Genomic DNA, 19,395 nt, shown 5'->3' with positions numbered 1-19,395 from the left:
GCACCAGTAGCAGTGTGTCATCTGCATTTCTTTTAAAAGACAAAACAATGATGTTGAACGAGCACACACAGAAAAGGAGAGGCTGCCTTTGCTCGCTTTTTGTTGCCCTCCCTCAGCATTTCCAAAGAGCAAGAGCATTTCCTGGTGATCGGTTTGAGAACCTGGAGAACAGAGCTGAAACCTTGATTAATGCACAAGATTTTCAAGCCTCTCCAGTGCTTTCAGTGTGAAAGGAATTGGCATTTGCAAGAGAAAGAATCATTGTTTAAATAGCAATGTGAAATCTCTTATTTATCTTATCATTTTTCACTGCCTTCATGATTAAGTTGAATGCACGAAGCTTTCAGTCTTCGTTTTGTGGTGTACCGTGAGCTTTATATTGAAAACGAGCAGCTGAGGCATTCCTTCCTTTTAAAATTTTGCTGATGGAAGAAGTGGTCTTAATTCTGTAATCCTATGATTGTTTTTAGGTAAAAGGAAATTAATTTTCCAGCAAGAAAGCTGAACCTACTGGGAACCCATTAGAAAGTGCATAGGACAACACCGCTGCTATTTTGATTTAGCGTTATATACCCTAACATCTGCATCTAAGGGAACAATAGAGCAAATCTTACGCAATGACATTGTACTGCAGCCAATTCTGTTTGCATTTACTGCCCCTAGCTGAATAGCAAAAAAATAATTGCAGCCAATTCCTGAATTAATGTTCCTGTGCCTCTGTGGATTAGAAAATATGTGAGAAAATAAAATACAGTAAACTGCTCATCTACTGGTGTTAATTCTAATAAATCCAGAAGCCAAGAAGCAAAGTCAAGTTAGGGCAGAATTTTTTAATAAATACTTCTGTTCGCTGGATCAGATGATGTATTCATATTAGATGGTGATTTAACTATGTACCATCACACTGACAACTAGGCATGATACTGGAGAGAAGGTATTAAATTCAATCATTTTTATATCAGTGGGGACAGATAACTTGTATCCAAGGGTTCTTGTAGAGCTGAGGAGTTGATTTCCACTGAGGATGAGTGCTGCTAAATTCTCTTGAAGGAGATGCATACACAGATGAGAAGCAAGGTGCACGACCCCTCTCTCCTGTCCTGAGGCTCTTGTCCCTCCTGCTCCACGGGACTGGCAGCCGGGAGTTTCAGGTTCAGAGCCGAGGTTACCAGAAGTTAGGAGCAAGGCTCCCAACCTCATAAGCGCCTACATTGTTGTTTGAGCCTGGACCTTAACTGCAACTGAATTGCCTCAAGCCTGGGGTGTTCTGGACTGCCTCTTGGGGTGGTCATGAAGGAGGCTGATAGTGTTGTTTTATAAGCTGGGAGTATTGTTCACAGATTACTTTTTTCTTTGTCCCCTGTTTTGGGAATCATTGACATAATCTGAATTTTCAAATCAGAAGGGAATCCTCTTGTTCCTTTTTTCTTCCTTGCTAACAGAACAACAGAGTTTTAATGAACATTACAGCAAAACTGTATGTTGAGTATGACTTTACACACAATGATGAAAAGTACTTCTTTTCTGAACTGTGCCTTACGTGCAGGACTGAGAGGTAACACAGGAGTCCTTCGTTTGCATTTGCAATTCATGATGCCGTAATTGCACCCGGATAAAACCTAAAGCTTTAAATACCTCTCTCTTCCTGCCCCTTAAATCCTTGCAAGTAAGTGTGACGTTCTCACTCTGATGACCAAGATACAGACTCAGTTGGTTAAATATTTTAAAGCTTGTGGTTAGATCAATGTTTCACAGCTCTGCATAGCATACATAGGACATCTTGGGTACTTAGTCCCTTTGAAAGCCAGCAATGAGGGTAATACGGACTGTAAGGGGGTGTTCAGAAGAATCATCTTCTAATCAGGTGCACTGGCTGACAGTGGTTACGTTCTAGGTCAAAGCATTAGTTAATGCTTAGTGGGCACACTGCAGCTGTGGAAACAATACAAATTTGGTCAGTGGAGACAAGCCAAGTAAGACTTGCATCTCCTTATTATGCTTCAGGAACTGTAGCTTTCAACAAGCCTCCTGCCCTGCAGTGGCTCAGATCATTGCACTGCTATGTCATGCTGAATAATTCGCAGCATTTAGCACTTAAATTGGCTCATTGCAGACAATCCAATTAGAATAAAGTCTATTATCGTTTTGGAACCTTGGGATGAAATAGAATGTTTAAGCGATGAGCGTGCCGTACAGCCGCCTGTGCTTCCTGTAGCTTCCCCCTGGCCTTGCAGGTTTCTGGCGCCGTGCTGCAGCGGTTCCTGGTGTGGACGGAGGCAGCTCCTGCTCAGCCCTTGGTTACGAGCTGCTGCTTCATCCCGAGATGTACGGCAAACCCGTAGTCTCAAGAGAGAGCCGAGGTGCTTCATCTTTTTGTCTGCTCACACGTAAAACTCGCTAAGCGTTTCTCTTTTTGTCAAGACAGACAAAAGAGCTGGAGCTGTGGCGTGAGCTCCGAGACCAAGTCTCTGCGAGCTTTGGTTGGGCTTTGCTGGCTTTGGCCAGGCTGGGCTGCATCACGTCCCGGGCTCTGGAAGCCACACGCCGTGCTGTGAATTGTGCTGTTGACCTTTTGCTCAGACTCTGAAGTTGACAAGGGCTAGGTTTAAAAGAGGTTCACTAAGGTATGTAGGGAAATTCATTAACTGCCAGAGTGATTGAAGCAATTAAATCCCATGGACTTGTTGGAAACAGCACCTGAGCTACAGAGATGCACATGAAATCCCAGCTGAAGATTTGTCTCTAGGATTACTAGACTGAGATTACTGGGCCTTTGGTTACTCTGTACTTTAGGATGTGGTTTTTTTGGTCGTATTTATTGGTGGCAAATGGAGTATCAGTAGTTCTTACCCCTACTCCCCCAGCTTGTTCCCAGCCACGTGCAGTTTTTGTGCTCTCATGCCAGTTTTTGAGCTATGCGCTGATTTGGGAACTGTACCAGGTTAAAAATAACTCTTTTCTTCCCCAAACCGTCCGCCGGTGACGTAGCTAATGCAGATATTTTTGCTTTTATTCAGTAGGAAAAGTGTAATAAAGATAAATGAAAAAAGAAGCGTGGTATGAGTGAGTGTCCATGTTGAAGTGTTGTATATAAGCTAAAATACTGATGAGAGAATAATACATGAATATTGCATTATAATATTAATGTTGATTCCTAATGCTCAGATAAGTCTCTTGGCGCTCAGGATGCTTTAGCAACAGAAGATAAGGACCAAATCCATTAGCTGTGGTGAGATTTTGATCTGCTTACCTTTGGATTTCATGAAGTCAGGCACTTGCATCCTGAGCAGCCGTTGCGCTGGGTTGAATACCGCCGCGCAGAGCAGGCAGGGAGCAGTGACATGAGCAGCTCGTAATAAACAGAGAAGGGAGCTGAGCAGCGAGAGCATTTTTCAAGCAGGGAGATCAGATGTGTATTCCGTGTATCATTCATCTTGTTGAAAGGTTTTTCTTTACGTGCGTTAGATCTGTGTATCTAAACATACATGCATGTAATAACATTTTCTCAGCCCTGAAAAATGTAGACTGAGATGGATTTTTGTGGTGCTTAGTGTTTAAGTATTTGCAGTATTCCTCAGTGACATCAAAGCAATTGTCCGCAGAATAGCAGTAAGCACGTTAATCTCCCTATCCAAGATGTAGGTATTTCATGCATGGTGTTTGGCATGCAATAGCTGCATATTACTAGAATCCCTTTGATAATAAAATCCTTTTTCTATTAAAAATAAAAAATAAAAAGCCCAGGGCTAAGTATTTACTGCATGGCATTTGTACACCATCATGTATTTAAAAGTAGTGTTTTAATACACTAATAAAAAGATGTCAACTTTACATGTTGGAGTAACCCCGAACCTTGTAGATTAAGCAGCTCAAGATTTGTGACTTTTTGGACAAATTCATTTTGCTGCAGAAGTTGGACTGCTTTTCATGCCCAGTCTCATGGTATATATGGTACCTGAGATTAAATGCTTTAGCTTTTAAACCCTAAACACCTAAGTGTCAAACATGTCTCCTTATTCTCTGTTGGCTCATCTGTTGCAAAGGAGGATTCCATTGCACACAAGAGCTTTTTTGTTCGGCGGGAAGAGTTCAAAACAGAATTGCCGTAGAGTCACGGCTTCCCAGTGTGCCTGAGCCAGCTGCAGTGCCTGCCACCCCTGCAAGGCGGCGTGCTGCAAGGTCAGTTTCTCTGACTGCCTGGTAGCATCTTCAGGGAAGAATTGAGAGGAAAACAAGCAATTAAAAAAAAAATTCAGGCCCCTGTGGGATCAGTCCTGCCAGCAGCCAGGATGGTGGAGAGGGAGGCAGGTACGTGGGATGGGAGCATCTAGCCCTGTCAGCAGCAGCCCCAGGCTCAGCCCTACGCGTGGGTCTCACCCTTGGGTACCACGATGTCTTGGGGTTTTGTTGTGGCCAGCATTTTGTCACTGCAGAGTTGAAAGAAAGGGGAGTTTTTATGGTGTAAATTCCGCATTTGTGTTTGGGTCAGAACAGTGCTTTTAGAGGAGTGGGTAGCAGCAAGGAATGGCATTTCCATAGTATGGCTGTTTCTTCACTATTTACCTGCAGCACGCTTCTGGGAAAGGAAGGAAAATGGCTGTCAGATTGCATGGGCGCTGGGTTGAACAGGAGCTCAGCACCTGCTGCTTTCTTCCCTGCTTATCAGTGTGCCGGACAAGAAGAGCCTGTTGGATGAGATTATTTCAGATATATATATATGTGCGTATGTACATGCACAAGTCTTCTGCTGAGGTGGTATGGTTGGTTACTTTCAGTACACCTGTTGGTGAGCACTGTCAAAAACACTGTGTGTCTGCTGGGTATTCACGGCTGTAAAATGCAGGGAAGAAGTGAAGTTTATGTTGATTAAAAAGCCTCTTTGTTTATTCAGTGGTGATTAGCTTCAGAGCAGTGGCTGGTTTTTGTTTTTAATTTGTACGTTCAGAGTTTCTCATAGAATAGCCAATTAAAGAAAACATACATAACGAACGCTTCCTTTTAAATGTCCTAAAAATAGAGTTTTAGATTGGAAGTGTTATCTCAACTTTAACTACACAGTAGCATAAGCTATAATAATGTGGTAATAGCTGGAGTTGACACAGCAGGTAATGAATCTTCAGCTGGATATGAACTTTATTATCAAATGTATGGTTTCAGCTTGAGTCTGTCTCTTGTTGTCACAAGAGTAACATTTGCATAATTAAATAAATGATCCTAAAACTGTCTGCTCCTGTGTGGCTGTGAAATACAGCGCTTCTTTCTGTCAGTGCTCAGGCTCATACTCATGGATTATTGGAAAATGCATCACAGAAAATTAACATCAAACCTTTGGTCTTTATGAAATAAACAGTAAGCAGACGACTTACAGAACCAACAGCCTGGGTTTTGTTTCTTGTCTCCCTTAATTGAGCTTATCACCAAGTTTTCATTGAAGAGAAGAATTGAAAAGGGTGTTTGAGGGTCTCTTTGCAATGGCTAAAAGAAAAAAAATCGTGGTAAGGGAGGCTGAAGGCGTTAGGTGTTCTTGAAAGCTGGGGGGAGATAAGCTTGTGTTCCTGGGCTTTGTTTACTTTCGGTATTTCATGAAGCAGATTAAGCTAAGACTCGTTGCAGCACATTAACATCAAAAGGCATTTCAAGGGTGTAGCTTCCACTTTCTTCCTCTGTGTGCTGTTTGTTTGTTTTCCCATCCTCTGCCTGTTGTTGCTGATGGCTGCCTTTCTGTATTTTTAATTGAAAATTGCAGTGCAACCCCTGCACTGGTGTGTTCCTGGTGCCTTGGCCTGTGCTCCTCAGGCCTTAGGCCTTCAGCGCAGGTGGCGAACCTGCGGTCCTTTTGGTTCAGGAAGGCACAAGTTCAATCCCTGATTTCAGCCAAAACAGCACTGGAAGCAAAATAGCATCATAACATCGCTTATTTGTTCAGCTTCCCTTCATTGGAAGGGTGGCTGTGGGCAGCTGCAGCGAGGTATTAGCCCAGGGCCTTCACCTTCGGTGTGCGTTTCTCGCTCTGCAGGCCCTTGGGGGTCTCACAGCCGGTGGAGAGAGCTGAGCTCGCTAGCTTTAATTGCTAATGAAGCTGGCAAAGCACAGGGCGTGGTGACTAAAAGCAGGCCTATTACTAAACTGGAAGAGAATGTATGACCCAGAACACGCTTGGAATATAATAAAAGACTTTTTCACTCAGAGACCTTCCTAAGGAAGGAGACTGAGATCACATTTTGTACCTCGATGCAAGATATGGATGAATGGATTCATGTTGAATTTCATGAGTTTTCTTAATGGCTAGAAACAGCCATTCAGGGCCCTAAAAAGAGGAAAAGAACTGGCCAGCAAAGGGACGTCAGTGGCATTGATATTCTCCTCCTGTCCTCATCCAGCACCCACCAAAGCCCAGGGAGAAGTTGAGCAGGCTGTGTCGGGGCTGGTGTCACTTGTGAGTTGTTACTCTGGCATTGACGCTTCCCTGGGAGGAATAAAAAGAGAAGGCAGCATTGCTAAAATGCCATATATGTTTCCAAGCAGTGCGTTTCCTTAAACGTATCAACTCTACCATGATATTTTCCAGACATAATAGAATGTCATAGTTCTACCAAAAATCTGTGATTGATTGCCACTATAATGAAAGCCAGTGTACATTGATGTACACATTTTAAACTATTTTTGCCTTTATGCTTTTCTTGTTTAACCTGACATTTCTGATTACTGTATCTAGGTACCTAAATATGTCAAATGTTTATAGTGCGTAAAGAACTTTTTTTTTAAATAGCACAAATCCCATTTAAACCTGGAATTTCTCAAAGATTTTTCTCCATTGTTGGGCATGTTCTGTTCAAAAAAAAGAAAGAAATAGTGCTGTGTGGCTTTTGAAAGGAGGACTGATTTATAACAGTAGTCCGATCCTCTTTTTAATCCATTGGCTGAATACAGTTTGTTCATCCTAAATTTATTTCCCAAGACATACAGCAAACATTTAGTTGAAAAGTGAGTAGCTTATTCCATTTCCATATGTTTTTAATTGTCCAGTTCCTCTGAGAAAAGACCATTAACTGAACCAAATTGCAGTTTGGATGTGAATTTTTCAGCATGGATCCCTGCCCAAAAGGTGATAAATTAGATGCTAAACTGTCTTTGATAGTGACCTGAGAGATTAACACAAAACTATTTTGAAAACAGAAGGAAAGATTTGTTAGCCAGTCAGCGACTGTCAGTTTTGGGCGTCATAAATTCCTTCAGTACTCGCCTTATGTGAAGCGAATGACGGGAAATGGGAGAATTTCAAGCAAAGTTAACCCTTTGGCATCCCCATAAAACTTAGCATTAAACTTAAGCAGCAGTTACGTTGGAATCGTAAGGAAGCCATAAAGCTTCTCTAGCCTGCTGTTTGCTGTTTAGCTTTTTGGTAGCTGTGGTTGGAGCGGGAGCACATGGGGGGCTGGTGGGAATCCGTAAGAGTGCAAGAGCTCCCGTCCTGCGGGGGCTTCAGGTTTCAGATAAAGCAATAACAGAATACAACGGAACAATTAAATCTCAGGTCCTCTGTGGGGCTTGGTTCTTGCGTTCTGATTTTATGCATCAACGCAAGTACAGAGAGTTTGCTTTTCTTCCACCATTTTTAACAGCCCTCGAGTTAAATGAGAAGCATTTGGAGTGTTTTGTGCAGCTGCGCTGGATACATTAAATGCACAGACATGCTGGCTGTATTGACCTGAAAAAGGAGAAGATATGCATTCCTGTAATTTCAGCTGCTTTGTGGTCATTAGGCAAATGTCATCGTTTTTATGCTTGCATCTGCCATTTGACGGTGACCTTTGGTGAACGCTGCCGGTACCTCTCAGCCGGTTAACGCGTGCTGCCATGGAGCGCAGCACTTCGCTGCCGCATGGCCCCATCACAGCTCCTTTCCCTGTCGCTCATGGGCAGGCTAGCTGTGTCTAGCATGGGGCCTCCTAATTTCCACTTCTGCTAAATATGCTTTGGAAGATGCTTGCTTAAAAGGAGCTGGATCTTCCAGGATGAACCTGGGAAGAAGCCTGTTTTGAAGGACACTTGTTCTCCACTGTTAAACATTTTTCCCTTTAGCGAAATGTCTCCGCCTTCAAGGGATTTGAAGAGAGCCTGGGCATGACATCGGAGTGGATAATCTTTGCAGCTGCCTTTTTCAGCAAACCTCCGGGGAGAGGGGGGTAGAAGCAAGCGTCTGGGAAGCCAGAAGACAGGATATTTCTTCAGACAAGTTGAGAAATAATCAGGGGCTATGGGAGGCTTCTCGGGATGAGAATGAGAAGGAACAGATGGATTCTGGAGATTACCCAGCGGGATTTAGTGACCACGTCAACGTGGAGGGTGGGGGGGAGGTTATTCAGTTTTACGAAGTGCTCCGTTGCTTTTATTTAAGGCAACCCTAAAACCAGTGACAAGGCTGGTGCTGGGTGATACTTGGGTGCTACCGATGGTTTATGAGGTTTTGACTAGGTCAGTCTCAAATAACTGTGAAGCAGTAAAGAAAGGGAAGCTGCTGGCAAGGAAATAGTACCTCTTTAAAACCAACCAACCAACCCACCACACAACAACGACAACTCTCCACTTGAAATGATCACGAGGCAGTTGGGAACTTGCATTTGTTGAATTAAAAACAGAAGATATTTCTTTTTTTTATTGGGAGATTGTTGGAATTCAAGGCCATTTGTCTTGCAGCTTTTTTTCGGAGTCCCCTTTGTCTGGGCTTACCTCGTTAAAATCACTCTTTTTGTATTTCAGTGTCACGGTCAGGTGTGAGAGCAGCAGGTCTGGAGCAGTGCCCCTCACCACGGGTTACCTTATGTCCCGTGCCACCTTATCTGCTAAAGCAAAGGAAGGAGATCACAGCTTTCAGATTCCTGAATAGGGCAAAATTTTAATACTTTTATGCATGAGGCACTATTTTTGCATTGACACGGTTTTGTTCTTTTTTTTACTTGAAAGAAATAGCTAAATTGAGTTGGGCGTATAAACTTGCTTCTGCAACAGAAGGACCATAAAAAAAAAAAGAACCAACTAGCCAGATTATTTCTGGCCTCCCAAAAAGAATTGAAAATGCTGAATTTTAAGATAGATTTTTTTGGGAAATATGTTTTAGCTGCAATATAGAGCCATATCTATCAAACATTGAACAGAACTATTTTTAGGCTGTCAGCAAAGACATGAAGGACATGGGAAGACACATTTATCCTCTGCTCGCTTCCTGATGACCCTATTCAATATAGTGGGATTCCTACATTTTTTCCTACCTATTTTTAGACGTGTTTTTTTTTCGTTTGTTTCTTGTTGCTTGGCAAAGGCACTTGAATGAAGAAAATCTCTGCAGAAAAATGATTATAATTACATAGAAGCAAGTGCCTACAGGGCGATGCTAGGAAATGACTCGAAATGCTTGCAAAATAGTTTGAATTGATTGGCTGGATTGGTAAGTTACTCTAAAAGCAAAATGAAGAGCAAATGTAAATAAAATAGGAAAGAGTATTCTCAAAAGGCAGGTAGCATTGATGTCCATTCTGCTCAAAATGGGCTGTAAAAGGCTTGTGGCTCTTTGTATAAATCATGCTCCCTTCAGCTTTGAGAAAGCTTTCAGTGGAGCTTTTGAATCTTAAGCAGGCAAAGCAGTCATATCAGATGTAGACTTTCCTTTTTTTCTTCCTTCTCCATAGGGCAAATAACACTAACCAGATGTAGTAGCACAGGCTGAGCAGACAGCTGTAATCCCCACTGGCTGTGTCACCACTGTTGATCTTTTTTATTGCATGGCTCGTTCTTGTATTTTTCGCAGTTCTTAACGACCCATCTTCTCTGTTGCTGAATGTCATTTTTAATCTACAGGAGCCTCCTTTTGGGTTGTCCGCATATATTTCTGCTTTCAGCTTAGGTGAGAATGCCACATAATAGATGCAACTCATGAGCGTTGTGAATTACAGCTCCTCTTGAGACTACAGCTGGATTTATGCTGGATGTGTTTATCAGGTTGACTTTTGCAGTAGGATCAGACAAAATTTTGTGCAGTTGTGATATGGGAACAATGAAACGTTTAGATTTGTTACTTAAATCCCATCTTGCCTCTAGACACTCTTGCTTTGCAAGCCTCCAGTTGCAGTTGGATTTTATTTATTTATTTTTAATTTCAGCACATGGCATTTTTTGTGTAGAATTGATTTGGAGCAGGTCTCTTTGGTCATATGGCTGACAACTATGTGTGGGATCACTTTTTGTGGCTGCAGTGGCTTTGAGTGAGTGTTCCTCTTCCCAACTTCCTTGTGTGTTTATTAGCAGTTCCTGAACCCATTGCAATTGCCTATTAAACACTATTCTTCATCTTTACAAACTGCTGGTGCTGCTAAGAAGCTTTCAGGCAATGTAATGAAAGAAAAAGGATTCCTCTGTTTTAACTTTGAGGATGAACAGATTCTTTGCAACAAGTACTTAATGATAACCTGGAGGACAACACCAATTTGTTCCTACTTGCTATCCCATATTGGTTTCCTGTTCAAATCAAGATTAATTTTGATGCCGTGTCTATTACTGTGTTCTGTTTCCTTCCTCGGCAGTTGAGTTCATATTATCTGTGTCCTTACATTAACCGTTAGGTTCTTATACTGTAGAGTTGACTGGATTTTATGGTGGATTTGGAAACAGTTATGAGTTTCACTGGAAATGTTGCCAGAATTCCTACTTCACAGATATTGAGCAGAGATGTGAGCACCGTGAGTGATGGACAGATTGTGGAAACTTTGATTTGGGCTGCAGTGCCTGGGACAAACTAAAACTCTGGCTTCAGTATTGGTTTATGATTTTATTATGCTTTTGCAATTGAAATGTGATTTCCACCTGAGATATTGAAATGCCTTGATTTTGAAAAATGTTGAAATCAACAGATTCTACCTGGGGGGGGGGGGGAAGGGGGAGCTTTATTCCGCTCCAACCTCCCCCTTCCTGCTTCCCAGTCGAGATACCTGCCAGATCCCTCTCGGACTGTGGGCACTCAGCCCCCGGAGCCCCCGGCAGCAGTGCAGGAGGCAGCTGGCTGCAGCTGTACGGGGCCTGGCCTGGCCACGGTGTGGAGACCAGCCCAGCGTCCCCTTTGTCTCTTGGGATGAGGCACGGTACTGCTGCTGATCTGTCACGGTCTTCGTAGTTCTGGGGCTGGCTGGCGAGACCGCAGCTGTGGCCAAGAGCTGTCGGGATGGAGGAGATCCACGGGAGGCCCCTCTCTGGTCCGAGGGGAGGGGGTCTGCTTGCTCAGGCAGCCTTAGCTCGGAATCGGCTTCCCATGGTGCCTTGTCAGCTGGTATCTGCTGCCATTCGGGGGCTGTGGCAGACTCATCCATCACCTGTGCTTTTTCTCACTGAGGTGATTGCAGAGATTGTGATAAACTTAATCCAGGGTGGGAAGTCTATTTTGCCTGACAGTAGTCAATAAGCCATACGTATTCGTGTACAGAGGCCTACAGGCTACAGGGGATGATGCATTAACAAATCCCCAAGTAGGTGGCAAGCCTTAACACTAGCGCATACTTCTTAAACGCCTGGGGAATGCAGCCCCAGACCTCTTCAGTGTGGTCAGCTTCTGCCTTCTTCTGTATGGCCCTCGCCAGCTGACGCATTTCTTAGGCCTGCTTTGGGATGGTGCTGTCAGAAGCATGCAGCCCCAAAATACCTCGACTCAAACCCTGCCTCCGTCTTCCTTTACTGTTTCCTGCTGTGATTCCCGTAATTGTAGGGACTGACGTGCTGACCCCTCGTGCGGGGACGTCTGTTTTGTCAGGGGATGCCTCACGGTGCCAGGAGCTGGGGTATCGCAGGGGGCTCGCCCGAGGTCACATCTGCTGGTGCCGCCCCTCCAGGATCTGTGCGTCCAGCAGGGCTGGAGGGAGGCTGAGGAGGTTTCCTGCATCTTATCTCGTAGAAACCTCAGCAGAGCTGAGTTCCTGCCTCTCTGGAAGTGATGGTGGGCAGCAGAGGAGGAGGTGGTGAAGGTATTTTGTAGGGACAAACAGGTGTTCCTGCGCCAGGTGACTGCAGCCCGAGGGGACAGAGCATGCCAGGGAAAAGGGAGGGATCACCGGTAACATATTTGTGTATCAAGGAGTTGCCTGAATGTATGAGCTGTCTGCCATGTTGCAAGAGTTTGCTTAAGAAGCCTCTCCTTTCACTAGCTGCTTTGTAAATGCATAAAACAGCAATGTTTGCAAACCAAATGCTTGCAGTTTGCGCAGATCCATATCACACATTAAGCATTCGCCAGGACCACTGACACATGGCTCTCCCAGCAGCCAGCTGGCCACTGCCATATATAAAAGTTTTGGCAAAATAGTAGAAACAGATTTCACTCCGGAAAGAAAGATGCGCTGGCTTGAATGCGTCTGATGAACAAGGTGGAGTCACAGAAACAACACCCAGCGATCATGTCCCCATCTTTCTCCTCTCCTGCATCTCTAGCATTTTTTTAATTATTTTTGAAGATATGGTTGTTAGTTATTCTGCAAACTTACTTCTACATGTAAGTATGAGCTTGATGTGTATTTGTTCTGAGGTTTTTTGAAGGTATGAGCCTTAATGCTACATGATGCTGTGTCTGCACCCTTTTGGTCCCCTATGGCACTGAAAATAAGTCAGATACGACCTTCAATGAGAAAAAAACCTAGCTCTCAAAGGGATTGCTAGCGTGAATTTGTGTGGATGTTTTATGTGAGCCTTTGGACCTCTGAAATATGAGTGCTGTTCTGAGATATTGGACTGTGTGCTTTTCTTCTGCTCTGAGCCTGTCTCTGGTGGAGGTAACAGTTGTTCCTACCAGTATATACTGGTATTGTTGGCGTGAGCAGTTATTACTTGGAAAATTGTAAGCCAAAAATAGATAACGCTTGTGTCTGCAAGGGGATTTCTTTCTCTTTCCTACTAATATGTGCAAACACAAGCTGCGTTGTTGTCAGGTAACCTTTTTTCTTTGCGCTGTAGAGAGAATTCATCTCAGGCGCTTCTCAGTGAGCTTTCCGTGTGGCATTTGTGTAGTGAAAAACAGGCCACATCTCACGTCCTCTAAGGCAAACCTGACAGCCTTCTGCCACCGATGTGGGGCTGAAAATGTAACCCCTAATTTGAGTGAGGTGATCGCTGCTCGAGAGCAGGCAAGAGGAGGAGAAGGTTGGGGAAAGCTCAGGTGATAATGCAGCTCCCAAGGGAACAAGCCCAAATGTCCCCTCCGTGGCTCCGTGTTTGGGGACGGATGTGTTTGGGGGTGAGGCAGGGAGGTGGAAGCAGAGCTGTGTGTGTGAATGTTTCTGGTTGTGTTTCCCCCCTCTGTAGCCTGCAAGGTAGAGAAAAATCTCCTTCAGGGTCACAGATTCGTTCCTTCTGAGCTTCAGCATCCTCCCCTGTTCTTGGTGGTGCCTCTTCCCCCGCCAACACAGACCTCACCCCGTCCGTCCACGGCTCTGGTAGCACCACGCTGCCAGGTGCCCCTTCCCAGCTGTGAAAAGGACTTTGTGCCGCAGTGTTCCTGCTCTCTCCCTCATCACCTACCAGCTGCGCAGCCTGCTGCTGGCCCTGCACCCCCTGCGCCTTTTTGTTCTTTCTCCCTTAGAGAGGAGGACGGCGGCACATCGCGGCTGCCCGTAGAGCAGCGCTGCTCTCGCGGCCTCGGGCTGCCTGGGGAATTTTAAGCAGGGCTCCTCGGGCAGGCAGCAGACCTGGGCTGACCGTGGGCTGCGTGCTTGGTTGTGCTCTGCCGGGCCGGCTGCCTTGGCAAAGCGCCCCGGGAAGTACCTGGGATTAAAAGATCAAGGAAACTTATTCCATTTCAATTAATCTGCAAAAATACTCCAGGAGCTTAAGTGAGAGGCAGAATCTGATGTCGTAAAAGGATTTCAGGTGATGAGATTCATGGTGCGACAATGTCAGGAGCGTTCCCTGGTACTGGGGAATGTGGGAGCCTCTGTGAAACTGGGAGGGCAGGAGACACGTGGGGGTTCTGCTGTTGTGGGAGCAAGCATCCAGGGACGGGGAGGAGGGAGGAATGGGAGCGTCTCTTCTGCCAGTACCCGCGTGTCAGATGAGCTCTGCTGAATCGTTTAACTGCCCTCTGAGCACTCCTGGGGGAATTCAGCATCCCGCTTGGGTGTAATAGCGTTTAGAATTGTTTAGAGAGAGGTTTTTCTGGGTGTGGGATCAGATTCATCTCGTTTCCCCAACAGTGTCTTAATATTTTCCTCTAGTTAATATTTAAATAGCCTGCTGATTATTTCTAAGGAAATGAAATTAAACTATTGGTAACGTTGCTGAGAAACAGAGAGAAAGACAGTGTGAGCCAGAATAACTTTTTTTTTTTTTTTTAAGGCTGGAAACTGTGATTTAAGTTTCACTGGAAAGCCAACATAGAGGGAACTTTGCAGCTAGCGTCAATTTTGTGATCGTTACTTAACATCGATCTGATATATCTGTTTGTTGCTTGACACCCTCATCTGCTAGGGAGCTGTCTCAGTAGAAACCTGTACGTGTTTTGTGCAGGAACTCATTTATCGGGATGAGGGGAAAAGGCACCGGCTCTCATGTAACCGGTAGGGAAGGCTGCGGCCGGAGGGCAACCAAGTGTGCTCTCCTGCTCGGCTTCCCTCTTCTGGAATCCCTGACTTTAACGAACGGTTGCCCTGTGATTTATTTATTTATTTATTTTCAAACATTAAGGAGGTTTAAAATGAATCTGTTGTAATCCGTGTAGCAAAGCCATTGGGTTGTGTTTTGAATGAAGATCGCTAATCTTTTATCTGTCTGTGCCTTTAGACTACATTTTTACAGCTGGGATTATCTCCTGGCTGGGTAGCCAGGTCAGTAGTTCATTTCTTGAATCAGTGGCCAAACAGAAAAATAAAGGCAAGGAGGTGGGAGATGGGAATTATATTGGCTCGATCCTACAAGAAGAATACAGTTTATTCACGGTGAAATGTAAAGCAAACCAAACGCATTGCAGCTGAAAGGAATATTTTTTTAGAGGGCGGTGGTAATCTTTTTCCAAAGCAAAAAGAATTTTTTCTTCAGAACAAATACTGAAGCATTTAACTTAAGGCTGGTCAAATTGAACATGTGAGCTTTTCAATTTTATTTTTTTTATCTGAAGAAAGCAGATTAGACTAATTTGAATCAGTTTTATTGGACTCCATTTCAAACTGGCCTTTTTAGGCAAGTACACTCTGTATGTGAACAAAGCTCGCAGAGTAACTTGTGCACACCCAGGGCCCAGCCCAGCCTAATGGCAAATCCCGCTACTTTCGTCTTCTGCTGAGAATAGACCAACACTTAAAATGGAAGAAAAGTTCCAAGTGAAGGCTACAGTGTAGGATAGAGGGATTCAGCAATCCTGTGTTTCTAATTGCAGATCAGATGGAGGTGGTTTTGGTAGCAGGGTGGAAATATTACAGTTAAAGGGAACCATCTGTTCCCCCATTAGAAGCAGGGTTGCAAGAAATGCCTGAAATAAGGCATCCGTCACTGTCTGCCAGTGGCTTAACGCAGGCAGTGGACAGTGATGAGAGCCAGCCGTGGAGAAGCCCCGCAGAATTTGCTGGCATTTCTTCCACCTATGAATATGCCTGTTCACAGCGAGGTCAGGGAATAACAGCGCTGTGTTTAGGAAAAGATCACGTATGGGAGGAAATTCTTCTATTAATTGCCATTGAGGTTTTAAAAAACTTGTATCACCTTGATCCAGGAAACCGAGTGGTATTCAATAATCGTAGACTGTGCCCTGGAGAGATGTCTCCAAGAACAGAAGCCAGAAATAATTAAATTTATGGATGGCTTTTTTCTTTTTTTTCTTTTTGGTTATGCTACAAGCACAGTAAAAGTTTTATAGGCTTCATAAAGCTGACTGGCACATACCTTTCTTCAAATCTGAAGGATCAGTATATATTACGGTGCTGTGCAGTGATCAATAGTACAATAACACCAGTTATGAAAGGCTGAAGACCCTAAAGATGCACTAATGAGAAAGCACATTTTGCATCTTAAATGTGAGTTACGCTCCTGCAGCCGGAGTGCTGGTGAAGGGGAACTTTTTTCTCTGCAGTCGGTCTCGCATCACGTCAGACACTAACGCTGAAGACTGAAGCTAAGACCTTAAGTGAAAGGCTGCCGACAGGCTGCTTTTCAGGATGTTCTCAGCATCGTGGGATTCAGTCGAGGGGGTTGGGGTGAGGCAGTATTTGGTCCCCAGTTCAAGTATTTGGCAAAGCTTTCAGAAGTTGCGTCTCCAAGACATCCCCTGTCCTTGCTGTAGATGCTTGGTCAGAGATGAAGGTTTGCGTCTCCATTGAATAGAGCCGTCCAGGTGGCTAGATCCAAGCTTTCAGTGTGTACAAATAGTGGCAGCCCCTTTCAGCAGGACTCGGACCTGTTCTGACCGTAGGTGTGTGGAATGACGTTGGTCGAATTTCAGGAAACTCCTGGAGTGTCAAGATACGTGCTTCGAAGAGGGTTAAACAAAAACAGAAAGCAGTAATCCAACCCCTGGAAGAGGCGCACAAGTGAATTTAACAGTCAGGTTGTCCGTGCTGGTTTGTGTTAAAAATATCGTTTAGAAATTATAATCCTATTAAAACATTTTTAGCAGTTGTCAAGATAAGAATTTGCTTTGTTGCAGGCAAACTGTTTTATAAAACGTTTAAAGATTCGGAAAAATGTTAGCTAGCAGGATGTTTCTATCTTATCTTATTCCATACCAGGAGGGGACAGTTTCACAGACATCTCGCGTGTGTTGTTTTGATTTGTTTGTTTTAATTGAAATGTTGCATTCTGCCTCTTTATTTTCTATTTTTCTTGCTGAAAAATATTAAACTGAATGATAAGAATAACACACTGCTCATTTCCCTAAATTCTCTAACTGAAGCAGTTGCTCAAATGTGAGCTTATTTCTATTCATGAGCAATATCAATTTTCCTTTGGTGTTTGAATGTACAGTTTGGAGAAAGCTGAGGCTTGCTCGCAGCATATTGCTGCCTTATGAGCCAGCAAACTGTTAGCAGAACAGGTAGTTATTTACTTTTGTGCTCTTTGAGTACTGTGCAGTCCTTTGATGGTAAAATAGGGAGGTAACAGAAAGTTACTTGGTGACTCTACCAGCCGCGAAGATTTTTGCTTTTTTACTTCTTTCTTTAGTTGAAGTTTTAAAATCTAAATATAAAATAGTTTTTAAAAAAAGTTCTTAATGGGGAAGCGCTGGTTCCAGATGTACTCAGAGGAGATGACAATTCTCCCTGCTGCTAAAGCTGGAGCGAGCATGGGACAGACTTTCAAGTGTCCTCTTCCCACTCTTATCCCTTACAGACTTCCCTGAAGGGAGAGCATCAACTTCTCTGTGATGGTGAACTATTTCTCGTAAAGCTACTGACTTAGATTTAATAGTCCAGCCTATCCTGATGTTAACAGAATTTTGTGGATTTTATGGCAATTAAGTTGTGTTATCTGCAAAAGGGGTAGATGTAGAGTAACTGGCTTTCTGTGTAGCTCTACTTCTCATGTATTTTTAAGAAGCGTTGTTTATACGGCTAGCATATGAGGCCTATGCATGTGAATACCAACAGGCCGGATGGAGATCTAAGATTTAAATAATTTTCTAAACATGTGCTAGGAAAGAAAGTGAAAACACCAAATTTGCTTGGATCCTTCGTGGAGCTGTTAAGAAAACACTTTGTCTCCGAAACTGAGAGTTAAATGGGTTTGCTATCTTCCTAGCCCCATTTGGCTTATGTGATATACAGATGGGTATAGATGTAAAATAGGCCTATACACTGCATGCATACATGCACAATAGATACACATGCACATAAACATTTACAATGTGCGTTAAACTTCAGATTGATTTAGGCTTAGAGAGAAACCAGGGATATGGATTTTTCGATGCTTTTCGCAGTAGTATTTCTCTATTTGTGTGGAAGCAAATAGCCACTGTAAAAGCAGACTCCACTGGAATAATTAAAAGCAATTAGGTCAGTATGTTTATAAGTAGTCTAACAAAGTGTCTACTGAAAAATAATCAGTGAAATCATGGTAGTCCTGCAGGGGAAACTGTAAAGCGAATGAATACCCAGGGGAGCACCAGTCAGCGAGATGTGCAGTCCTCTAGCACTTAACAAATCAGCTGACAAAGGGGGCTTTGAAAAGAAAATCAATTTAGGTGAAAAGAATACATTTATCAGAGTTTGATTAAATAATGCAAATATATCACAGGGAAAACGGAGGTTTTCACACAGCTGTTTTAAAAGCACCATACATGCCAGTGTCTGTGTAATGGTTGTTCTGAAACACTGGACACACACAGGTATACGCCTGCTGTAATACATCCCAGGTTTTGGCTTGTGAATCCCCGAGGATCCAGGGTTGCTTTCTTCTTGTTGTTGTTTTTGGTGAGGAGTCCATGCATGGTGTCTGAGAAAAGAAAACCAATTATCAGTGGGCTTAAATTCAGTTACTGGGGTCTGCACTCCCCAAGGAGACTGTTCTGCCATGTACAAATCAAAAAGGCTGAAAACCCCAGGCATTACAGATTTGCAGAGGTAGGAAAATCAGTAGCTGCAGGATTAGGCACATAACCCGTATAAGAGCTCCTGTATATATTTACAGCCTTCTTCAGTACCTCATTAGTCTTCAGAAGTTTATTTTTTTTTATACCTGGTTCTCATGAGTTTTGTGACCCAGAGAGTTTATTGTAGCAAGGAAATGATGCTCTTTTTTGTTTTATGAGAAGTAAATGTTAAATAAATTGAATTTTAATGTTTACTGTGGTCCCGAAGGAAAATAAAGCCATTAGCTAATGACCATAATGATGAACAGATTTTATTTAAATTTGGAATAATATCTGATATGCTATGCTATTAATGATGATTCTGTTAAAAAAAGAAGTCTGTATAAAGGAATAAGTGTGATTTATGCAAGCAATATGAATTTGAAAGTGGTGTAAAGAATCTGTTCAGACTGGTGTTCATTTATATGCAAGTATAGATGCTGAATACAGCTAGCAATGCTTCCTGCTTTGTAAAAACAGAATAGCAAACTACCCTACAGTTATCCATTCCTTTGGCATATCTTTCCCTTAAGTTTACCTGAGCAACAGAAAGGAATTAGTAATCATCAAAATGAGCTTCCAGGAATTAAATACATACTATATATAGACTTTCATCACAGAGTAAATCTCCAGTGTTTAATTTTTCTTAAATATTGTTTTCAATTGATAAAAAATATGTGCAAGGTTTTTAAAAATAAAAAATACAAGCTGATAGCAAAAAGAAGGCACCTGTATGGTGTCAGTTACCAAGAACCACTCAAAACTGTTTTCACGTGAGTTCTCTTCCCAGACTTCCTCACCCCCCGCCGCCC

At 43.3% G+C, this 19,395-nt stretch overlaps 1 protein-coding gene and 1 long non-coding RNA gene across 4 annotated transcripts in view; both read left to right on the top strand.

The window, feature by feature from the left end:
- Positions 1-19,395, top strand: part of PTPRG (protein tyrosine phosphatase receptor type G) — a 410,991-nt gene that overhangs the window by 175,458 nt on the left and 216,138 nt on the right. The window lies entirely within an intron of this gene.
- LOC308200524 overlaps positions 1-19,395 on the top strand; it is a 37,712-nt gene extending 18,317 nt beyond the window's left edge. Inside the window, exon 3 of the long non-coding RNA XR_013955664.1 lies at positions 1-19,395. This exon is cut by the window's left edge and continues 15,429 nt beyond it. This is a non-coding gene — a long non-coding RNA (uncharacterized lncRNA).

This window comes from Anser brachyrhynchus (assembly GCF_964034855.1).
Source record: "Anser brachyrhynchus genome assembly, chromosome: 10".
NCBI lineage: Eukaryota > Metazoa > Chordata > Aves > Anseriformes > Anatidae > Anser > Anser brachyrhynchus.
The sequence above is the reverse complement of the archived record's forward strand: the minus strand, read 5'-3'. Positions and strand labels throughout refer to the sequence as shown.